General features: G+C 49.2%; 6 pseudogenes; all 6 read right to left on the reverse strand.

The window, feature by feature from the left end:
* Nucleotides 1-1,121: 1,121 nt before the first annotated feature.
* On the reverse strand, nt 1,122-1,332 carry LOC124769367 (annotated as a pseudogene).
* A 3,227-nt stretch (nt 1,333-4,559) lies between these two features.
* LOC124769368 lies at nt 4,560-4,770 on the reverse strand (annotated as a pseudogene).
* A 3,227-nt stretch (nt 4,771-7,997) lies between these two features.
* LOC124769369 lies at nt 7,998-8,208 on the reverse strand (annotated as a pseudogene).
* Nucleotides 8,209-11,435: 3,227 nt separating this feature from the next.
* Nucleotides 11,436-11,646, reverse strand: LOC124769370 (annotated as a pseudogene).
* A 3,229-nt stretch (nt 11,647-14,875) lies between these two features.
* LOC124769501 lies at nt 14,876-15,086 on the reverse strand (annotated as a pseudogene).
* A 3,237-nt stretch (nt 15,087-18,323) lies between these two features.
* Nucleotides 18,324-18,534, reverse strand: LOC124769537 (annotated as a pseudogene).
* Nucleotides 18,535-20,118: the final 1,584 nt, after the last annotated feature.

The following is a 20,118-nucleotide window of genomic DNA, read 5'->3' on the forward strand; positions in this document are numbered from 1 at the left end:
GGCACCGGCGAAATCTAGAGATCAATTGAAGCCGGGGTTCGAACGTCGGCGGTGGGTGAGTAAGACAGCATCACGGTATATAGAAGCAGCGGTGAAGGTGGTTCGATTCGAAACGCCAGTGTACCTTATTCATTACCTGTTTAAGATGTGAAGCCACACTTCGTGCCACCAACTTATAATCAGTGTTAAGAACACGTCCTTAGCCCGACAGTGACCTGTGACCTTTGGATTAAGGACAATACGTACAGCTAGAAAATCGGCGGGTAGCTCGCAACCAGCAAACATCTCCTCGCACGTTTTGCAGAAGCGGTCTCCTAACAGGCCGGAAAACCTAGCACTTCGATTAGTGCTGGAATGGCACAATCGAAGGGCGGTATCCTTGCGGAGTACCGCCAGAGATGAAAAACCGCAGTGTCAGGGCCTAAATGCTTGCAGCGTGTGCGCTCCACATGTGGGAGTGACACACGGTGGTGCGGGCCGATATGGCAACAGGCGACCGTCGAAAACATCGCAAAGGCAAGTGCCAGAAGGAACGACCAAATACGAGATCACTCGTCAACATCCCAGTACTACCCTCCATGTCGAGGAGTAAACTGCGACTCCCATTTGAACGCCGCTAGCTGCCAGGGCAGTGGAGAAGCCGTGAGGCCGCCCCACAGCAGCGTCAGGCCGGTGCGAGCTATACTGGCGCGAGCTACACCTAGCCGAGTGCTTACATCGTCCACCGCCTACTGCATATGTGTGTGTGCGTGTGTACACACGTATTCAGCGTGCGTGCGGCGGCGACGACGACGACGTTCGCGAGGAGCTAAGGATATAACTCCAAAAAATGTAATTAAAATTATCTGTGCCCGGACCATAAGAGACGCTAACGAGGCATCCGAAGGCACTGTCCTGTGCCCCCATAAATTACCAGCCTAGCGTAATGCGGCTGCAAGTGCCGTCCGGCTAACCGCAAAAAAAAAAAAAATTCTTAAGATAATCTTAAATTAATGAAAAGAAATCGTGGTGTGTAAGCAACTAACTACTGGGCACATCAACAACTACGACAAGTTTTGCTACCAGCGGAATATCTGATCACTGCAGAAAGTTAACCCATTTCAGGCTGTGTTTTAATTAATTTTAGGTGGGCCGATCCCGGCGGTACTTCAATGCCGGGCCAACCCGCGACAGAGGTGGAGCAAGCCCCTAGCACTCCGTCATAAGCCAAAAATGAGTGTAATATTCTGGTCGTGTGATGCAGGACGTATCAGATATTAAGCTGATAAGACAAATACTACACTTTTTTCCCTCCTACCTCCCCTATAGACCTACCTTTTCCTCTCCAAAAATGCCGCCATCCTCTAGTGTCGACGCAGCACGTAAAGCAGGGTGTTGTTAGTAGCAAGACTTATTGCCATAAACCGAAAATAAAAGCGGAGGCATACTCTGCTATGCCTTGGGGGCGACGACACACTACTCAGAAACACACCTCCCTCTCCAGGTGTGAAGCAAGTGATGATGTTAAAAACTAAATAGAAAGAAATAAATAAAGACAGAAATGAAGGCAAAATAAAAAAAAAACAGCGACGGCAGCACACTCAAACGAAACTGGCGAGATAATCCCATCGCCCATAGAATTAACGAAGTAATAATCCTCTAAGATAGATTATGTGTTTTCCAATTTTCCAATAATTTTTCATACAAGGTTCACACAATTTCCGTGTTACCAATTTCCATATTATCAGTATCATAGAACAGTCTACTCTAGTGATGCCCTGAAGGCCAATATCAAATCTGGGGTATGGGTAAGTCAAGGGTAGTTTGAAAGTCTGAGTGACAAAGATCCAGGGGTACACTCAGGCAATTCTTATACGAGGTGCCTTAGTCAGCCCGGAACACCTTTTGATAACCATGAACCATTGCAACTTTAAGAAATCTTGCAAAAGTAATGGTATATTTCCGGTCAGATTCCGCCAGGCGATGCTGGCTCCAAAGGTAGTCCATGAAAGAGACAGCATCGGTGAGGCAAAGGTCATAGATCGTGAAAATGGTGTGGCCCAAGAGCCACACCATTGCGTAACGTCGTGTTCGTTGGTTGGTCTGAATATCAGGGGTAAGGAACCAGTCGATTGACACATAGTCCAGTGTAGTCCCACCGATCAGCGCTAATAGCACACGTGCAAGGTCCCACACTTCTGTGACGTGAGGGCATAAGAGACGATGCTCTCTGGTGTCTACGTCACCACATCGGCCGCAAGCAGCCGAGGGCCATAGGCGGATGGCCGCCAGGCGGTGATTAGTGGGTATTAAATTGTTTACAACGCGATACCATAGCGCTGAAACTTCTGTGGGAAGGGCTGGGTGGTTGATATTAGCCCAAGCTTGGTGCCAGATGACCGACGGTCGTCTGTCCTCCAATTTATGTGGTGTGGGCTCGCCTCGAAGCGCCTAGTAAAGGCGCTTCGATGTGCGTGCCTTGTCGGTGGCCACTGTTAGGACGTAACTTTGATTGAGGTAATAGTCCTTGACTGTCGTCAACCGGAATGGAATATGTGTCAAACATACTGGTGCACGCGCCGATTGTGGGCGATAACGGTCGAAAAGCACCGCTGTTGTACCACCTGGGTCAATCTCACGCAAAGTGGCGATACTTTGAATCAGGATTGCCGCACATTTGCGGGGAAAGTCAATGAGTCCAAGGCCACTATCGACCTTTGGCAGTGTACAATTCTGCGCATCAACTTTGAATTGTGCATGCCGCCACAATAGGCAATATACTGTTTGTGAGATGGCTCTGCTGGTTTGTTTCGGTAGCGTGTGGAGTTGTGCTACATACTATGCCCGTGATAGGATGTATGTACTAATCAGTTGGATTCGTTGATGGAGGTCGAGACGTCGATCAGTGTGACTCATGCAAAATCCTCTGATGCGCGTGAGAATCCGCCTGCACGTGAGTGTTAACATGCGCTGCGGACAGTCAGTCACCTCAAGACCCAAGATACGTTGTTCCCCTACAATCCGGTTGCATGGGCGTTCGATGGTCAATGATCGTGGCCCTAGTGGCATTAGCACCATTTTGTTGGATTTTAACATGGCACCGGATGCTCGTTCATAAACGTGGAGGACTCGGCGAACCGAATCGATGTCATTGGCGTTTGCTACAAACACACCTACACCATCCGCGTATGCCGCACTGCGGAAGGTGACGCCTGGGAAAGGAACACCATCGACCATCCGTCCGATGTCACGCAGCATGGGGTCCAGCGCCAAAGCGATAAAATACACTGACAAGGGACAGCCTTGTCGAACTGATCGTCTGATGGGAATTGGTCGTGATCTGCAGCCGTTCACAATGATTCTGGAATTTGCTCCATCCAAGAAGTGCCGGATGACTCTTATGAAGTGCTCCCCGAAACCCTTCCGCGACATAACGGCCAGCAGGTAAGGATGGGAGAAGGCACCGGCGAAATCTAGAGATCAATTGAAGCCGGGGTTCGAACGTCGGCGGTGGGTGAGTAAGACAGCATCACGGTATATAGAAGCAGCGGTGAAGGTGGTTCGATTCGAAACGCCAGTGTACCTTATTCATTACCTGTTTAAGATGTGAAGCCACACTTCGTGCCACCAACTTATAATCAGTGTTAAGAACACGTCCTTAGCCCGACAGTGACCTGTGACCTTTGGATTAAGGACAATACGTACAGCTAGAAAATCGGCGGGTAGCTCGCAACCAGCAAACATCTCCTCGCACGTTTTGCAGAAGCGGTCTCCTAACAGGCCGGAAAACCTAGCACTTCGATTAGTGCTGGAATGGCACAATCGAAGGGCGGTATCCTTGCGGAGTACCGCCAGAGATGAAAAACCGCAGTGTCAGGGCCTAAATGCTTGCAGCGTGTGCGCTCCACATGTGGGAGTGACACACGGTGGTGCGGGCCGATATGGCAACAGGCGACCGTCGAAAACATCGCAAAGGCAAGTGCCAGAAGGAACGACCAAATACGAGATCACTCGTCAACATCCCAGTACTACCCTCCATGTCGAGGAGTAAACTGCGACTCCCATTTGAACGCCGCTAGCTGCCAGGGCAGTGGAGAAGCCGTGAGGCCGCCCCACAGCAGCGTCAGGCCGGTGCGAGCTATACTGGCGCGAGCTACACCTAGCCGAGTGCTTACATCGTCCACCGCCTACTGCATATGTGTGTGTGCGTGTGTACACACGTATTCAGCGTGCGTGCGGCGGCGACGACGACGACGTTCGCGAGGAGCTAAGGATATAACTCCAAAAAATGTAATTAAAATTATCTGTGCCCGGACCATAAGAGACGCTAACGAGGCATCCGAAGGCACTGTCCTGTGCCCCCATAAATTACCAGCCTAGCGTAATGCGGCTGCAAGTGCCGTCCGGCTAACCGCAAAAAAAAAAAAAATTCTTAAGATAATCTTAAATTAATGAAAAGAAATCGTGGTGTGTAAGCAACTAACTACTGGGCACATCAACAACTACGACAAGTTTTGCTACCAGCGGAATATCTGATCACTGCAGAAAGTTAACCCATTTCAGGCTGTGTTTTAATTAATTTTAGGTGGGCCGATCCCGGCGGTACTTCAATGCCGGGCCAACCCGCGACAGAGGTGGAGCAAGCCCCTAGCACTCCGTCATAAGCCAAAAATGAGTGTAATATTCTGGTCGTGTGATGCAGGACGTATCAGATATTAAGCTGATAAGACAAATACTACACTTTTTTCCCTCCTACCTCCCCTATAGACCTACCTTTTCCTCTCCAAAAATGCCGCCATCCTCTAGTGTCGACGCAGCACGTAAAGCAGGGTGTTGTTAGTAGCAAGACTTATTGCCATAAACCGAAAATAAAAGCGGAGGCATACTCTGCTATGCCTTGGGGGCGACGACACACTACTCAGAAACACACCTCCCTCTCCAGGTGTGAAGCAAGTGATGATGTTAAAAACTAAATAGAAAGAAATAAATAAAGACAGAAATGAAGGCAAAATAAAAAAAAAACAGCGACGGCAGCACACTCAAACGAAACTGGCGAGATAATCCCATCGCCCATAGAATTAACGAAGTAATAATCCTCTAAGATAGATTATGTGTTTTCCAATTTTCCAATAATTTTTCATACAAGGTTCACACAATTTCCGTGTTACCAATTTCCATATTATCAGTATCATAGAACAGTCTACTCTAGTGATGCCCTGAAGGCCAATATCAAATCTGGGGTATGGGTAAGTCAAGGGTAGTTTGAAAGTCTGAGTGACAAAGATCCAGGGGTACACTCAGGCAATTCTTATACGAGGTGCCTTAGTCAGCCCGGAACACCTTTTGATAACCATGAACCATTGCAACTTTAAGAAATCTTGCAAAAGTAATGGTATATTTCCGGTCAGATTCCGCCAGGCGATGCTGGCTCCAAAGGTAGTCCATGAAAGAGACAGCATCGGTGAGGCAAAGGTCATAGATCGTGAAAATGGTGTGGCCCAAGAGCCACACCATTGCGTAACGTCGTGTTCGTTGGTTGGTCTGAATATCAGGGGTAAGGAACCAGTCGATTGACACATAGTCCAGTGTAGTCCCACCGATCAGCGCTAATAGCACACGTGCAAGGTCCCACACTTCTGTGACGTGAGGGCATAAGAGACGATGCTCTCTGGTGTCTACGTCACCACATCGGCCGCAAGCAGCCGAGGGCCATAGGCGGATGGCCGCCAGGCGGTGATTAGTGGGTATTAAATTGTTTACAACGCGATACCATAGCGCTGAAACTTCTGTGGGAAGGGCTGGGTGGTTGATATTAGCCCAAGCTTGGTGCCAGATGACCGACGGTCGTCTGTCCTCCAATTTATGTGGTGTGGGCTCGCCTCGAAGCGCCTAGTAAAGGCGCTTCGATGTGCGTGCCTTGTCGGTGGCCACTGTTAGGACGTAACTTTGATTGAGGTAATAGTCCTTGACTGTCGTCAACCGGAATGGAATATGTGTCAAACATACTGGTGCACGCGCCGATTGTGGGCGATAACGGTCGAAAAGCACCGCTGTTGTACCACCTGGGTCAATCTCACGCAAAGTGGCGATACTTTGAATCAGGATTGCCGCACATTTGCGGGGAAAGTCAATGAGTCCAAGGCCACTATCGACCTTTGGCAGTGTACAATTCTGCGCATCAACTTTGAATTGTGCATGCCGCCACAATAGGCAATATACTGTTTGTGAGATGGCTCTGCTGGTTTGTTTCGGTAGCGTGTGGAGTTGTGCTACATACTATGCCCGTGATAGGATGTATGTACTAATCAGTTGGATTCGTTGATGGAGGTCGAGACGTCGATCAGTGTGACTCATGCAAAATCCTCTGATGCGCGTGAGAATCCGCCTGCACGTGAGTGTTAACATGCGCTGCGGACAGTCAGTCACCTCAAGACCCAAGATACGTTGTTCCCCTACAATCCGGTTGCATGGGCGTTCGATGGTCAATGATCGTGGCCCTAGTGGCATTAGCACCATTTTGTTGGATTTTAACATGGCACCGGATGCTCGTTCATAAACGTGGAGGACTCGGCGAACCGAATCGATGTCATTGGCGTTTGCTACAAACACACCTACACCATCCGCGTATGCCGCACTGCGGAAGGTGACGCCTGGGAAAGGAACACCATCGACCATCCGTCCGATGTCACGCAGCATGGGGTCCAGCGCCAAAGCGATAAAATACACTGACAAGGGACAGCCTTGTCGAACTGATCGTCTGATGGGAATTGGTCGTGATCTGCAGCCGTTCACAATGATTCTGGAATTTGCTCCATCCAAGAAGTGCCGGATGACTCTTATGAAGTGCTCCCCGAAACCCTTCCGCGACATAACGGCCAGCAGGTAAGGATGGGAGAAGGCACCGGCGAAATCTAGAGATCAATTGAAGCCGGGGTTCGAACGTCGGCGGTGGGTGAGTAAGACAGCATCACGGTATATAGAAGCAGCGGTGAAGGTGGTTCGATTCGAAACGCCAGTGTACCTTATTCATTACCTGTTTAAGATGTGAAGCCACACTTCGTGCCACCAACTTATAATCAGTGTTAAGAACACGTCCTTAGCCCGACAGTGACCTGTGACCTTTGGATTAAGGACAATACGTACAGCTAGAAAATCGGCGGGTAGCTCGCAACCAGCAAACATCTCCTCGCACGTTTTGCAGAAGCGGTCTCCTAACAGGCCGGAAAACCTAGCACTTCGATTAGTGCTGGAATGGCACAATCGAAGGGCGGTATCCTTGCGGAGTACCGCCAGAGATGAAAAACCGCAGTGTCAGGGCCTAAATGCTTGCAGCGTGTGCGCTCCACATGTGGGAGTGACACACGGTGGTGCGGGCCGATATGGCAACAGGCGACCGTCGAAAACATCGCAAAGGCAAGTGCCAGAAGGAACGACCAAATACGAGATCACTCGTCAACATCCCAGTACTACCCTCCATGTCGAGGAGTAAACTGCGACTCCCATTTGAACGCCGCTAGCTGCCAGGGCAGTGGAGAAGCCGTGAGGCCGCCCCACAGCAGCGTCAGGCCGGTGCGAGCTATACTGGCGCGAGCTACACCTAGCCGAGTGCTTACATCGTCCACCGCCTACTGCATATGTGTGTGTGCGTGTGTACACACGTATTCAGCGTGCGTGCGGCGGCGACGACGACGACGTTCGCGAGGAGCTAAGGATATAACTCCAAAAAATGTAATTAAAATTATCTGTGCCCGGACCATAAGAGACGCTAACGAGGCATCCGAAGGCACTGTCCTGTGCCCCCATAAATTACCAGCCTAGCGTAATGCGGCTGCAAGTGCCGTCCGGCTAACCGCAAAAAAAAAAAAAATTCTTAAGATAATCTTAAATTAATGAAAAGAAATCGTGGTGTGTAAGCAACTAACTACTGGGCACATCAACAACTACGACAAGTTTTGCTACCAGCGGAATATCTGATCACTGCAGAAAGTTAACCCATTTCAGGCTGTGTTTTAATTAATTTTAGGTGGGCCGATCCCGGCGGTACTTCAATGCCGGGCCAACCCGCGACAGAGGTGGAGCAAGCCCCTAGCACTCCGTCATAAGCCAAAAATGAGTGTAATATTCTGGTCGTGTGATGCAGGACGTATCAGATATTAAGCTGATAAGACAAATACTACACTTTTTTCCCTCCTACCTCCCCTATAGACCTACCTTTTCCTCTCCAAAAATGCCGCCATCCTCTAGTGTCGACGCAGCACGTAAAGCAGGGTGTTGTTAGTAGCAAGACTTATTGCCATAAACCGAAAATAAAAGCGGAGGCATACTCTGCTATGCCTTGGGGGCGACGACACACTACTCAGAAACACACCTCCCTCTCCAGGTGTGAAGCAAGTGATGATGTTAAAAACTAAATAGAAAGAAATAAATAAAGACAGAAATGAAGGCAAAATAAAAAAAAAACAGCGACGGCAGCACACTCAAACGAAACTGGCGAGATAATCCCATCGCCCATAGAATTAACGAAGTAATAATCCTCTAAGATAGATTATGTGTTTTCCAATTTTCCAATAATTTTTCATACAAGGTTCACACAATTTCCGTGTTACCAATTTCCATATTATCAGTATCATAGAACAGTCTACTCTAGTGATGCCCTGAAGGCCAATATCAAATCTGGGGTATGGGTAAGTCAAGGGTAGTTTGAAAGTCTGAGTGACAAAGATCCAGGGGTACACTCAGGCAATTCTTATACGAGGTGCCTTAGTCAGCCCGGAACACCTTTTGATAACCATGAACCATTGCAACTTTAAGAAATCTTGCAAAAGTAATGGTATATTTCCGGTCAGATTCCGCCAGGCGATGCTGGCTCCAAAGGTAGTCCATGAAAGAGACAGCATCGGTGAGGCAAAGGTCATAGATCGTGAAAATGGTGTGGCCCAAGAGCCACACCATTGCGTAACGTCGTGTTCGTTGGTTGGTCTGAATATCAGGGGTAAGGAACCAGTCGATTGACACATAGTCCAGTGTAGTCCCACCGATCAGCGCTAATAGCACACGTGCAAGGTCCCACACTTCTGTGACGTGAGGGCATAAGAGACGATGCTCTCTGGTGTCTACGTCACCACATCGGCCGCAAGCAGCCGAGGGCCATAGGCGGATGGCCGCCAGGCGGTGATTAGTGGGTATTAAATTGTTTACAACGCGATACCATAGCGCTGAAACTTCTGTGGGAAGGGCTGGGTGGTTGATATTAGCCCAAGCTTGGTGCCAGATGACCGACGGTCGTCTGTCCTCCAATTTATGTGGTGTGGGCTCGCCTCGAAGCGCCTAGTAAAGGCGCTTCGATGTGCGTGCCTTGTCGGTGGCCACTGTTAGGACGTAACTTTGATTGAGGTAATAGTCCTTGACTGTCGTCAACCGGAATGGAATATGTGTCAAACATACTGGTGCACGCGCCGATTGTGGGCGATAACGGTCGAAAAGCACCGCTGTTGTACCACCTGGGTCAATCTCACGCAAAGTGGCGATACTTTGAATCAGGATTGCCGCACATTTGCGGGGAAAGTCAATGAGTCCAAGGCCACTATCGACCTTTGGCAGTGTACAATTCTGCGCATCAACTTTGAATTGTGCATGCCGCCACAATAGGCAATATACTGTTTGTGAGATGGCTCTGCTGGTTTGTTTCGGTAGCGTGTGGAGTTGTGCTACATACTATGCCCGTGATAGGATGTATGTACTAATCAGTTGGATTCGTTGATGGAGGTCGAGACGTCGATCAGTGTGACTCATGCAAAATCCTCTGATGCGCGTGAGAATCCGCCTGCACGTGAGTGTTAACATGCGCTGCGGACAGTCAGTCACCTCAAGACCCAAGATACGTTGTTCCCCTACAATCCGGTTGCATGGGCGTTCGATGGTCAATGATCGTGGCCCTAGTGGCATTAGCACCATTTTGTTGGATTTTAACATGGCACCGGATGCTCGTTCATAAACGTGGAGGACTCGGCGAACCGAATCGATGTCATTGGCGTTTGCTACAAACACACCTACACCATCCGCGTATGCCGCACTGCGGAAGGTGACGCCTGGGAAAGGAACACCATCGACCATCCGTCCGATGTCACGCAGCATGGGGTCCAGCGCCAAAGCGATAAAATACACTGACAAGGGACAGCCTTGTCGAACTGATCGTCTGATGGGAATTGGTCGTGATCTGCAGCCGTTCACAATGATTCTGGAATTTGCTCCATCCAAGAAGTGCCGGATGACTCTTATGAAGTGCTCCCCGAAACCCTTCCGCGACATAACGGCCAGCAGGTAAGGATGGGAGAAGGCACCGGCGAAATCTAGAGATCAATTGAAGCCGGGGTTCGAACGTCGGCGGTGGGTGAGTAAGACAGCATCACGGTATATAGAAGCAGCGGTGAAGGTGGTTCGATTCGAAACGCCAGTGTACCTTATTCATTACCTGTTTAAGATGTGAAGCCACACTTCGTGCCACCAACTTATAATCAGTGTTAAGAACACGTCCTTAGCCCGACAGTGACCTGTGACCTTTGGATTAAGGACAATACGTACAGCTAGAAAATCGGCGGGTAGCTCGCAACCAGCAAACATCTCCTCGCACGTTTTGCAGAAGCGGTCTCCTAACAGGCCGGAAAACCTAGCACTTCGATTAGTGCTGGAATGGCACAATCGAAGGGCGGTATCCTTGCGGAGTACCGCCAGAGATGAAAAACCGCAGTGTCAGGGCCTAAATGCTTGCAGCGTGTGCGCTCCACATGTGGGAGTGACACACGGTGGTGCGGGCCGATATGGCAACAGGCGACCGTCGAAAACATCGCAAAGGCAAGTGCCAGAAGGAACGACCAAATACGAGATCACTCGTCAACATCCCAGTACTACCCTCCATGTCGAGGAGTAAACTGCGACTCCCATTTGAACGCCGCTAGCTGCCAGGGCAGTGGAGAAGCCGTGAGGCCGCCCCACAGCAGCGTCAGGCCGGTGCGAGCTATACTGGCGCGAGCTACACCTAGCCGAGTGCTTACATCGTCCACCGCCTACTGCATATGTGTGTGTGCGTGTGTACACACGTATTCAGCGTGCGTGCGGCGGCGACGACGACGACGTTCGCGAGGAGCTAAGGATATAACTCCAAAAAATGTAATTAAAATTATCTGTGCCCGGACCATAAGAGACGCTAACGAGGCATCCGAAGGCACTGTCCTGTGCCCCCATAAATTACCAGCCTAGCGTAATGCGGCTGCAAGTGCCGTCCGGCTAACCGCAAAAAAAAAAAAAATTCTTAAGATAATCTTAAATTAATGAAAAGAAATCGTGGTGTGTAAGCAACTAACTACTGGGCACATCAACAACTACGACAAGTTTTGCTACCAGCGGAATATCTGATCACTGCAGAAAGTTAACCCATTTCAGGCTGTGTTTTAATTAATTTTAGGTGGGCCGATCCCGGCGGTACTTCAATGCCGGGCCAACCCGCGACAGAGGTGGAGCAAGCCCCTAGCACTCCGTCATAAGCCAAAAATGAGTGTAATATTCTGGTCGTGTGATGCAGGACGTATCAGATATTAAGCTGATAAGACAAATACTACACTTTTTTCCCTCCTACCTCCCCTATAGACCTACCTTTTCCTCTCCAAAAATGCCACCATCCTCTAGTGTCGACGCAGCACGTAAAGCAGGGTGTTGTTAGTAGCAAGACTTATTGCCATAAACCGAAAATAAAAGCGGAGGCATACTCTGCTATGCCTTGGGGGCGACGACACACTACTCAGAAACACACCTCCCTCTCCAGGTGTGAAGCAAGTGATGATGTTAAAAACTAAATAGAAAGAAATAAATAAAGACAGAAATGAAGGCAAAATAAAAAAAAAACAGCGACGGCAGCACACTCAAACGAAACTGGCGAGATAATCCCATCGCCCATAGAATTAACGAAGTAATAATCCTCTAAGATAGATTATGTGTTTTCCAATTTTCCAATAATTTTTCATACAAGGTTCACACAATTTCCGTGTTACCAATTTCCATACTATCAGTATCATAGAACAGTCTACTCTAGTGATGCCCTGAAGGCCAATATCAAATCTGGGGTATGGGTAAGTCAAGGGTAGTTTGAAAGTCTGAGTGACAAAGATCCAGGGGTACACTCAGGCAATTCTTATACGAGGTGCCTTAGTCAGCCCGGAACACCTTTTGATAACCATGAACCATTGCAACTTTAAGAAATCTTGCAAAAGTAATGGTATATTTCCGGTCAGATTCCGCCAGGCGATGCTGGCTCCAAAGGTAGTCCATGAAAGAGACAGCATCGGTGAGGCAAAGGTCATAGATCGTGAAAATGGTGTGGCCCAAGAGCCACACCATTGCGTAACGTCGTGTTCGTTGGTTGGTCTGAATATCAGGGGTAAGGAACCAGTCGATTGACACATAGTCCAGTGTAGTCCCACCGATCAGCGCTAATAGCACACGTGCAAGGTCCCACACTTCTGTGACGTGAGGGCATAAGAGACGATGCTCTCTGGTGTCTACGTCACCACATCGGCCGCAAGCAGCCGAGGGCCATAGGCGGATGGCCGCCAGGCGGTGATTAGTGGGTATTAAATTGTTTACAACGCGATACCATAGCGCTGAAACTTCTGTGGGAAGGGCTGGGTGGTTGATATTAGCCCAAGCTTGGTGCCAGATGACCGACGGTCGTCTGTCCTCCAATTTATGTGGTGTGGGCTCGCCTCGAAGCGCCTAGTAAAGGCGCTTCGATGTGCGTGCCTTGTCGGTGGCCACTGTTAGGACGTAACTTTGATTGAGGTAATAGTCCTTGACTGTCGTCAACCGGAATGGAATATGTGTCAAACATACTGGTGCACGCGCCGATTGTGGGCGATAACGGTCGAAAAGCACCGCTGTTGTACCACCTGGGTCAATCTCACGCAAAGTGGCGATACTTTGAATCAGGATTGCCGCACATTTGCGGGGAAAGTCAATGAGTCCAAGGCCACTATCGACCTTTGGCAGTGTACAATTCTGCGCATCAACTTTGAATAGTGCATGCCGCCACAATAGGCAATATACTGTTTGTGAGATGGCTCTGCTGGTTTGTTTCGGTAGCGTGTGGAGTTGTGCTACATACTATGCCCGTGATAGGATGTATGTACTAATCAGTTGGATTCGTTGATGGAGGTCGAGACGTCGATCAGTGTGACTCATGCAAAATCCTCTGATGCGCGTGAGAATCCGCCTGCACGTGAGTGTTAACATGCGCTGCGGACAGTCAGTCACCTCAAGACCCAAGATACGTTGTTCCCCTACAATCCGGTTGCATGGGCGTTCGATGGTCAATGATCGTGGCCCTAGTGGCATTAGCACCATTTTGTTGGATTTTAACATGGCACCGGATGCTCGTTCATAAACGTGGAGGACTCGGCGAACCGAATCGATGTCATTGGCGTTTGCTACAAACACACCTACACCATCCGCGTATGCCGCACTGCGGAAGGTGACGCCTGGGAAAGGAACACCATCGACCATCCGTCCGATGTCACGCAGCATGGGGTCCAGCGCCAAAGCGATAAAATACACTGACAAGGGACAGCCTTGTCGAACTGATCGTCTGATGGGAATTGGTCGTGATCTGCAGCCGTTCACAATGATTCTGGAATTTGCTCCATCCAAGAAGTGCCGGATGACTCTTATGAAGTGCTCCCCGAAACCCTTCCGCGACATAACGGCCAGCAGGTAAGGATGGGAGAAGGCACCGGCGAAATCTAGAGATCAATTGAAGCCGGGGTTCGAGCGTCGGCGGTGGGTGAGTAAGACAGCATCACGGTATATAGAAGCAGCGGTGAAGGTGGTTCGATTCGAAACGCCAGTGTACCTTATTCATTACCTGTTTAAGATGTGAAGCCACACTTCGTGCCACCAACTTATAATCAGTGTTAAGAACACGTCCTTAGCCCGACAGTGACCTGTGACCTTTGGATTAAGGACAATACGTACAGCTAGAAAATCGGCGGGTAGCTCGCAACCAGCAAACATCTCCTCGCACGTTTTGCAGAAGCGGTCTCCTAACAGGCCGGAAAACCTAGCACTTCGATTAGTTCTGGAATGGCACAATCGAAGGGCGGTATCCTTGCGGAGTACCGCCAGAGATGAAAAACCGCAGTGTCAGGGCCTAAATGCTTGCAGCGTGTGCGCTCCACATGTGGGAGTGACACACGGTGGTGCGGGCCGATATGGCAACAGGCGACCGTCGAAAACATCGCAAAGGCAAGTGCCGGAAGGAACGACCAAATACGAGATCACTCGTCAACATCCCAGTACTACCCTCCATGTCGAGGAGTAAACTGCGACTCCCATTTGAACGCCGCTAGCTGCCAGGGCAGTGGAGAAGCCGTGAGGCCGCCCCACAGCAGCGTCAGGCCGGTGCGAGCTATACTGGCGCGAGCTACACCTAGCCGAGTGCTTACATCGTCCACCGCCTACTGCATATGTGTGTGTGCGTGTGTACACACGTATTCAGCGTGCGTGCGGCGGCGACGACGACGACGTTCGCGAGGAGCTAAGGATATAACTCCAAAAAATGTAATTAAAATTATCTGTGCCCGGACCATAAGAGACGCTAACGAGGCATCCGAAGGCACTGTCCTGTGCCCCCATAAATTACCAGCCTAGCGTAATGCGGCTGCAAGTGCCGTCCGGCTAACCGCAAAAAAAAAAAAAAAATTCTTAAGATAATCTTAAATTAATGAAAAGAAATCGTGGTGTGTAAGCAACTAACTACTGGGCACATCAACAACTACGACAAGTTTTGCTACCAGCGGAATATCTGATCACTGCAGAAAGTTAACCCATTTCAGGCTGTGTTTTAATTAATTTTATGTGGGCCGATCCCGGCGGTACTTCAATGCCGGGCCAACCCGCGACAGAGGTGGAGCAAGCCCCTAGCACTCCGTCATAAGCCAAAAATGAGTGTAATATTCTGGTCGTGTGATGCAGGACGTATCAGATATTAAGCTGATAAGACAAATACTACACTTTTTTCCCTCCTACCTCCCCTATAGACCTACCTTTTCCTCTCCAAAAATGACGCCATCCTCTAGTGTCGACGCAGCACGTAAAGCAGGGTGTTGTTAGTAGCAAGACTTATTGCCATAAACCGAAAATAAAAGCGGAGGCATACTCTGCTATGCCTTGGGGGCGACGACACACTACTCAGAAACACACCTCCCTCTCCAGGTGTGAAGCAAGTGATGATGTTAAAAACTAAATAGAAAGAAATAAATAAAGACAGAAATGAAGGCAAAATAAAAAAAAAAAAACAGCGACGGCAGCACACTCAAACGAAACTGGCGAGATAATCCCATCGCCCATAGAATTAACGAAGTAATAATCCTCTAAGATAGATTATGTGTTTTCCAATTTTCCAATAATTTTTCATACAAGGTTCACACAATTTCCGTGTTACCAATTTCCATACTATCAGTATCATAGAACAGTCTACTCTAGTGATGCCCTGAAGGCCAATATCAAATCTGGGGTATGGGTAAGTCAAGGGTAGTTTGAAAGTCTGAGTGACAAAGATCCAGGGGTACACTCAGGCAATTCTTATACGAGGTGCCTTAGTCAGCCCGGAACACCTTTTGATAACCATGAACCATTGCAACTTTAAGAAATCTTCCAAAAGTAATGGTATATTTCCGGTCAGATTCCGCCAGGCGATGCTGGCTCCAAAGGTAGTCCATGAAAGAGACAGCATCGGTGAGGCAAAGGTCATAGATCGTGAAAATGGTGTGGCCCAAGAGCCACACCATTGCGTTACGTCGTGTTCGTTGGTTGGTCTGAATATCAGGGGTAAGGAACCAGTCGATTGACACATAGTCCAGTGTAGTCCCACCGATCAGCGCTAATAGCACACGTGCAAGGTCCCACACTTCTGTGACGTGAGGGCATAAGAGACGATGCTCTCTGGTGTCTACGTCACCACATCGGCCGCAAGCAGCCGAGGGCCATAGGCGGATGGCCGCCAGGCGGTGATTAGTGGGTATTAAATTGTTTACAACGCGATACCATAGCGCTGAAACTTCTGTGGGAAGGGCTGGGTGGTTGATATTAGCCCAAGCTTGGTGCCAGATGACCGACGGTCGTCTGTCCTCCAATTTATGTGGTGTGGGCTCGCCTCGAAGCGCCTAGTAAAGGCGCTTCGATGTGCGTGCCTTGTCGGTGGCCACTGTTAGGACGTAACTTTGATTGAGGTAATAGTCCTTGACTGTCGTCATCCGGAATGGAATATGTGTCAAACATACTGGTGCACGCGCCGATTGTGGGCGATAACGGTCGAAATGCACCGCTGTTGTACCACCTGGGTCAATCTCACGCAAAGTGGCGATACTTTGAATCAGGATTGCCGCACATTTGCGGGGAAAGTCAATGAGTCCAAGGCCACTATCGACCTTTGGCAGTGTACAATTCTGCGCATCAACTTTGAATAGTGCATGCCGCCACAATAGGCAATATACTGTTTGTGAGATGGCTCTGCTGGTTTGTTTCGGTAGCGTATGGAGTTGTGCTACATACTATGCCCGTGATAGGATGTATGTACTAATCAGTTGGATTCGTTGATGGAGGTCGAGTCGTCGATCAGTGTGACTCATGCAAAATCCTCTGATGCGCGTGAGAATCCGCCTGCACGTGAGTGTTAACATGCGCTGCGGACAGTCAGTCACCTCAAGACCCAAGATACGTTGTTCCCCTACAATCCGGTTGCATGGGCGTTCGATGGTCAATGATCGTGGCCCTAGTGGCATTAGCACCATTTTGTTGGATTTTAACATGGCACCGGATGCTCGTTCATAAACGTGGAGGACTCGGCGAACCGAATCGATGTCATTGGCGTTTGCTACAAACACACCTACACCATCCGCGTATGCCGCACTGCGGAAGGTGACGCCTGGGAAAGGAACACCATCGACCATCCGTCCGATGTCACGCAGCATGGGGTCCAGCGCCAAAGCGATAAAATACACTGACAAGGGACAGCCTTGTCGAACTGATCGTCTGATGGGAATTGGTCGTGATCTGCAGCCGTTCACAATGATTCTGGAATTTGCTCCATCCAAGAAGTGCCGGATGACTCTTATGAAGTGCTCCCCGAAACCCTTCCGCGACATAACGGCCAGCAGGTAAGGATGGGAGAAGGCACCGGCGAAATCTAGAGATCAATTGAAGCCGGGGTTCGAGCGTCGGCGGTGGGTGAGTAAGACAGCATCACGGTATATAGAAGCAGCGGTGAAGGTGGTTCGATTCGAAACGCCAGTGTACCTTATTCATTACCTGTTTAAGATGTGAAGCCACACTTCGTGCCACCAACTTATAATCAGTGTTAAGAACACGTCCTTAGCCCGACAGTGACCTGTGACCTTTGGATTAAGGACAATACGTACAGCTAGAAAATCGGCGGGTAGCTCGCAACCAGCAAACATCTCCTCGCACGTTTTGCAGAAGCGGTCTCCTAACAGGCCGGAAAACCTAGCACTTCGATTAGTGCTGGAATGGCACAATCGAAGGGCGGTATCCTTGCGGAGTACCGCCAGAGATGAAAAACCGCAGTGTCATGGCCTAAATGCTTGCAGCGTGTGCGCTCCACATGTGGGAGTGACACACGGTGGTGCGGGCCGATATGGCAACAGGCGACCGTCGAAAACATCGCAAAGGCAAGTGCCGGAAGGAACGACCAAATACGAGATCACTCGTCAACATCCCAGTACTACCCTCCATGTCGAGGAGTAAACTGCGACTCCCATTTGAACGCCGCTAGCTGCCAGGGCAGTGGAGAAGCCGTGAGGCCGCCCCACAGCAGCGTCAGGCCGGTGCGAGCTATACTGGCGCGAGCTACACCTAGCCGAGTGCTTACATCGTCCACCGCCTACTGCATATGTGTGTGTGCGTGTGTACACACGTATTCAGCGTGCGTGCGGCGGCGACGACGACGACGTTCGCGAGGAGCTAAGGATATAACTCCAAAAAATGTAATTAAAATTATCTGTGCCCGGACCATAAGAGACGCTAACGAGGCATCCGAAGGCACTGTCCTGTGCCCCCATAAATTACCAGCCTAGCGTAATGCGGCTGCAAGTGCCGTCCGGCTAACCGCAAAAAAAAAAAAAAAAAAAAATTCTTAAGATAATCTTAAATTAATGAAAAGAAATCGTGGTGTGTAAGCAACTAACTACTGGGCACATCAACAACTACGACAAGTTTTGCTACCAGCGGAATATCTGATCACTGCAGAAAGTTAACCCATTTCAGGCTGTGTTTTAATTAATTTTAGGTGGGCCGATCCCGGCGGTACTTCAATGCCGGACCAACCCGCGACAGAGGTGGAGCAAGCCCCTAGCACTCCGTCATAAGCCAAAAATGAGTGTAATATTCTGGTCGTGTGATGCAGGACGTATCAGATATTAAGCTGATAAGACAAATACTACACTTTTTTCCCTCCTACCTCCCCTATAGACCTACCTTTTCCTCTCCAAAAATGCCGCCATCCTCTAGTGTCGACGCAGCACGTAAAGCAGGGTGTTGTTAGTAGCAAGACTTATTGCCATAAACCGAAAATAAAAGCGGAGGCATACTCTGCTATGCCTTGGGGGCGACGACACACTACTCAGAAACACACCTCCCTCTCCAGGTGTGAAGCAAGTGATGATGTTAAAAACTAAATAGAAAGAAATAAATAAAGACAGAAATGAAGGCAAAATAAAAAAAAAAACAGCGACGGCAGCACACTCAAACGAAACTGGCGAGATAATCCCATCGCCCATAGAATTAACGAAGTAATAATCCTCTAAGATAGATTATGTGTTTTCCAATTTTCCAATAATTTTTCATACAAGGTTCACACAATTTCCGTGTTACCAATTTCCATATTATCAGTATCATAGAACAGTCTACTCTAGTGATGCCCTGAAGGCCAATATCAAATCTGGGGTATGGGTAAGTCAAGGGTAGTTTGAAAGTCTGAGTGACAAAGATCCAGGGGTACACTCAGGCAATTCTTATACGAGGTGCCTTAGTCAGCCCGGAACACCTTTTGATAACCATGAACCATTGCAACTTTAAGAAATCTTGCAAAAGTAATGGTATATTTCCGGTCAGATTCCGCCAGGCGATGATGGCTCCAAAGGCAGTCCATGAAAGAGACAGCATCGGTGAGGCAAAGGTCATAGATCGTGAAAATGGTGTGGCCCAAGAGCCACACCATTGCGTTACGTCGTGTTCGTTGGTTGGTCTGAATATCAGGGGTAAGGAAACAGTCGATTGACACATAGTCCAGTGTAGTCCCACTGATCAGCGCTAATAGCACACGTGCAAGGTCCCACACTTCTGTGACGTGAGGGCATAAGAGACGATGCTCTCTGGTGTCTACGTCACCACATCGGCCGCAAGCAGCCGAGGGCCATAGGCCGATGGCCGCCAGGCGGTGATTAGTGGGTATTAAATTGTTTACAACGCGATACCATAGCGCTGAAACTTCTGTGGGAAGGGCTGGGTGGTTGATATTAGCCCAAGCTTGGTGCCAGATGACCGACGGTCGTCTGTCCTCCAATTTATGTGGTGTGGGCTCGCCTCGAAGCGCCTAGTAAAGGCGCTTAGATGTGCGTGCCTTGTCGGTGGCCACTGTTAGGACGTAACTTTGATTGAGGTAATAGTCCTTGACTGTCGTCATCCGGAATGGAATATGTGTCAAACATACTGGTGCACGCGCCGATTGTGGGCGATAACGGTCGAAAAGCACCGCTGTTGTACCACCTGGGTCAATCTCACGCAAAGTGGCGATACTTTGAATCAGGATTGCCGCACATTTGCGGGGAAAGTCAATGAGTCCAAGGCCACTATCGACCTTTGGCAGTGTACAATTCTGCGCATCAACTTTGAATAGTGCATGCCGCCACAATAGGCAATATACTGTTTGTGAGATGGCTCTGCTGGTTTGTTTCGGTAGCGTGTGGAGTTGTGCTACATACTATGCCCGTGATAGGATGTATGTACTAATCAGTTGGATTCGTTGATGGAGGTCGAGACGTCAATCAGTGTGACTCATGCAAAATCCTCTGATGCGCG

The sequence above is a fragment of the Schistocerca piceifrons genome, unplaced genomic scaffold, assembly GCF_021461385.2.
Source record: "Schistocerca piceifrons isolate TAMUIC-IGC-003096 unplaced genomic scaffold, iqSchPice1.1 HiC_scaffold_701, whole genome shotgun sequence".
Lineage (NCBI taxonomy): Eukaryota > Metazoa > Arthropoda > Insecta > Orthoptera > Acrididae > Schistocerca > Schistocerca piceifrons.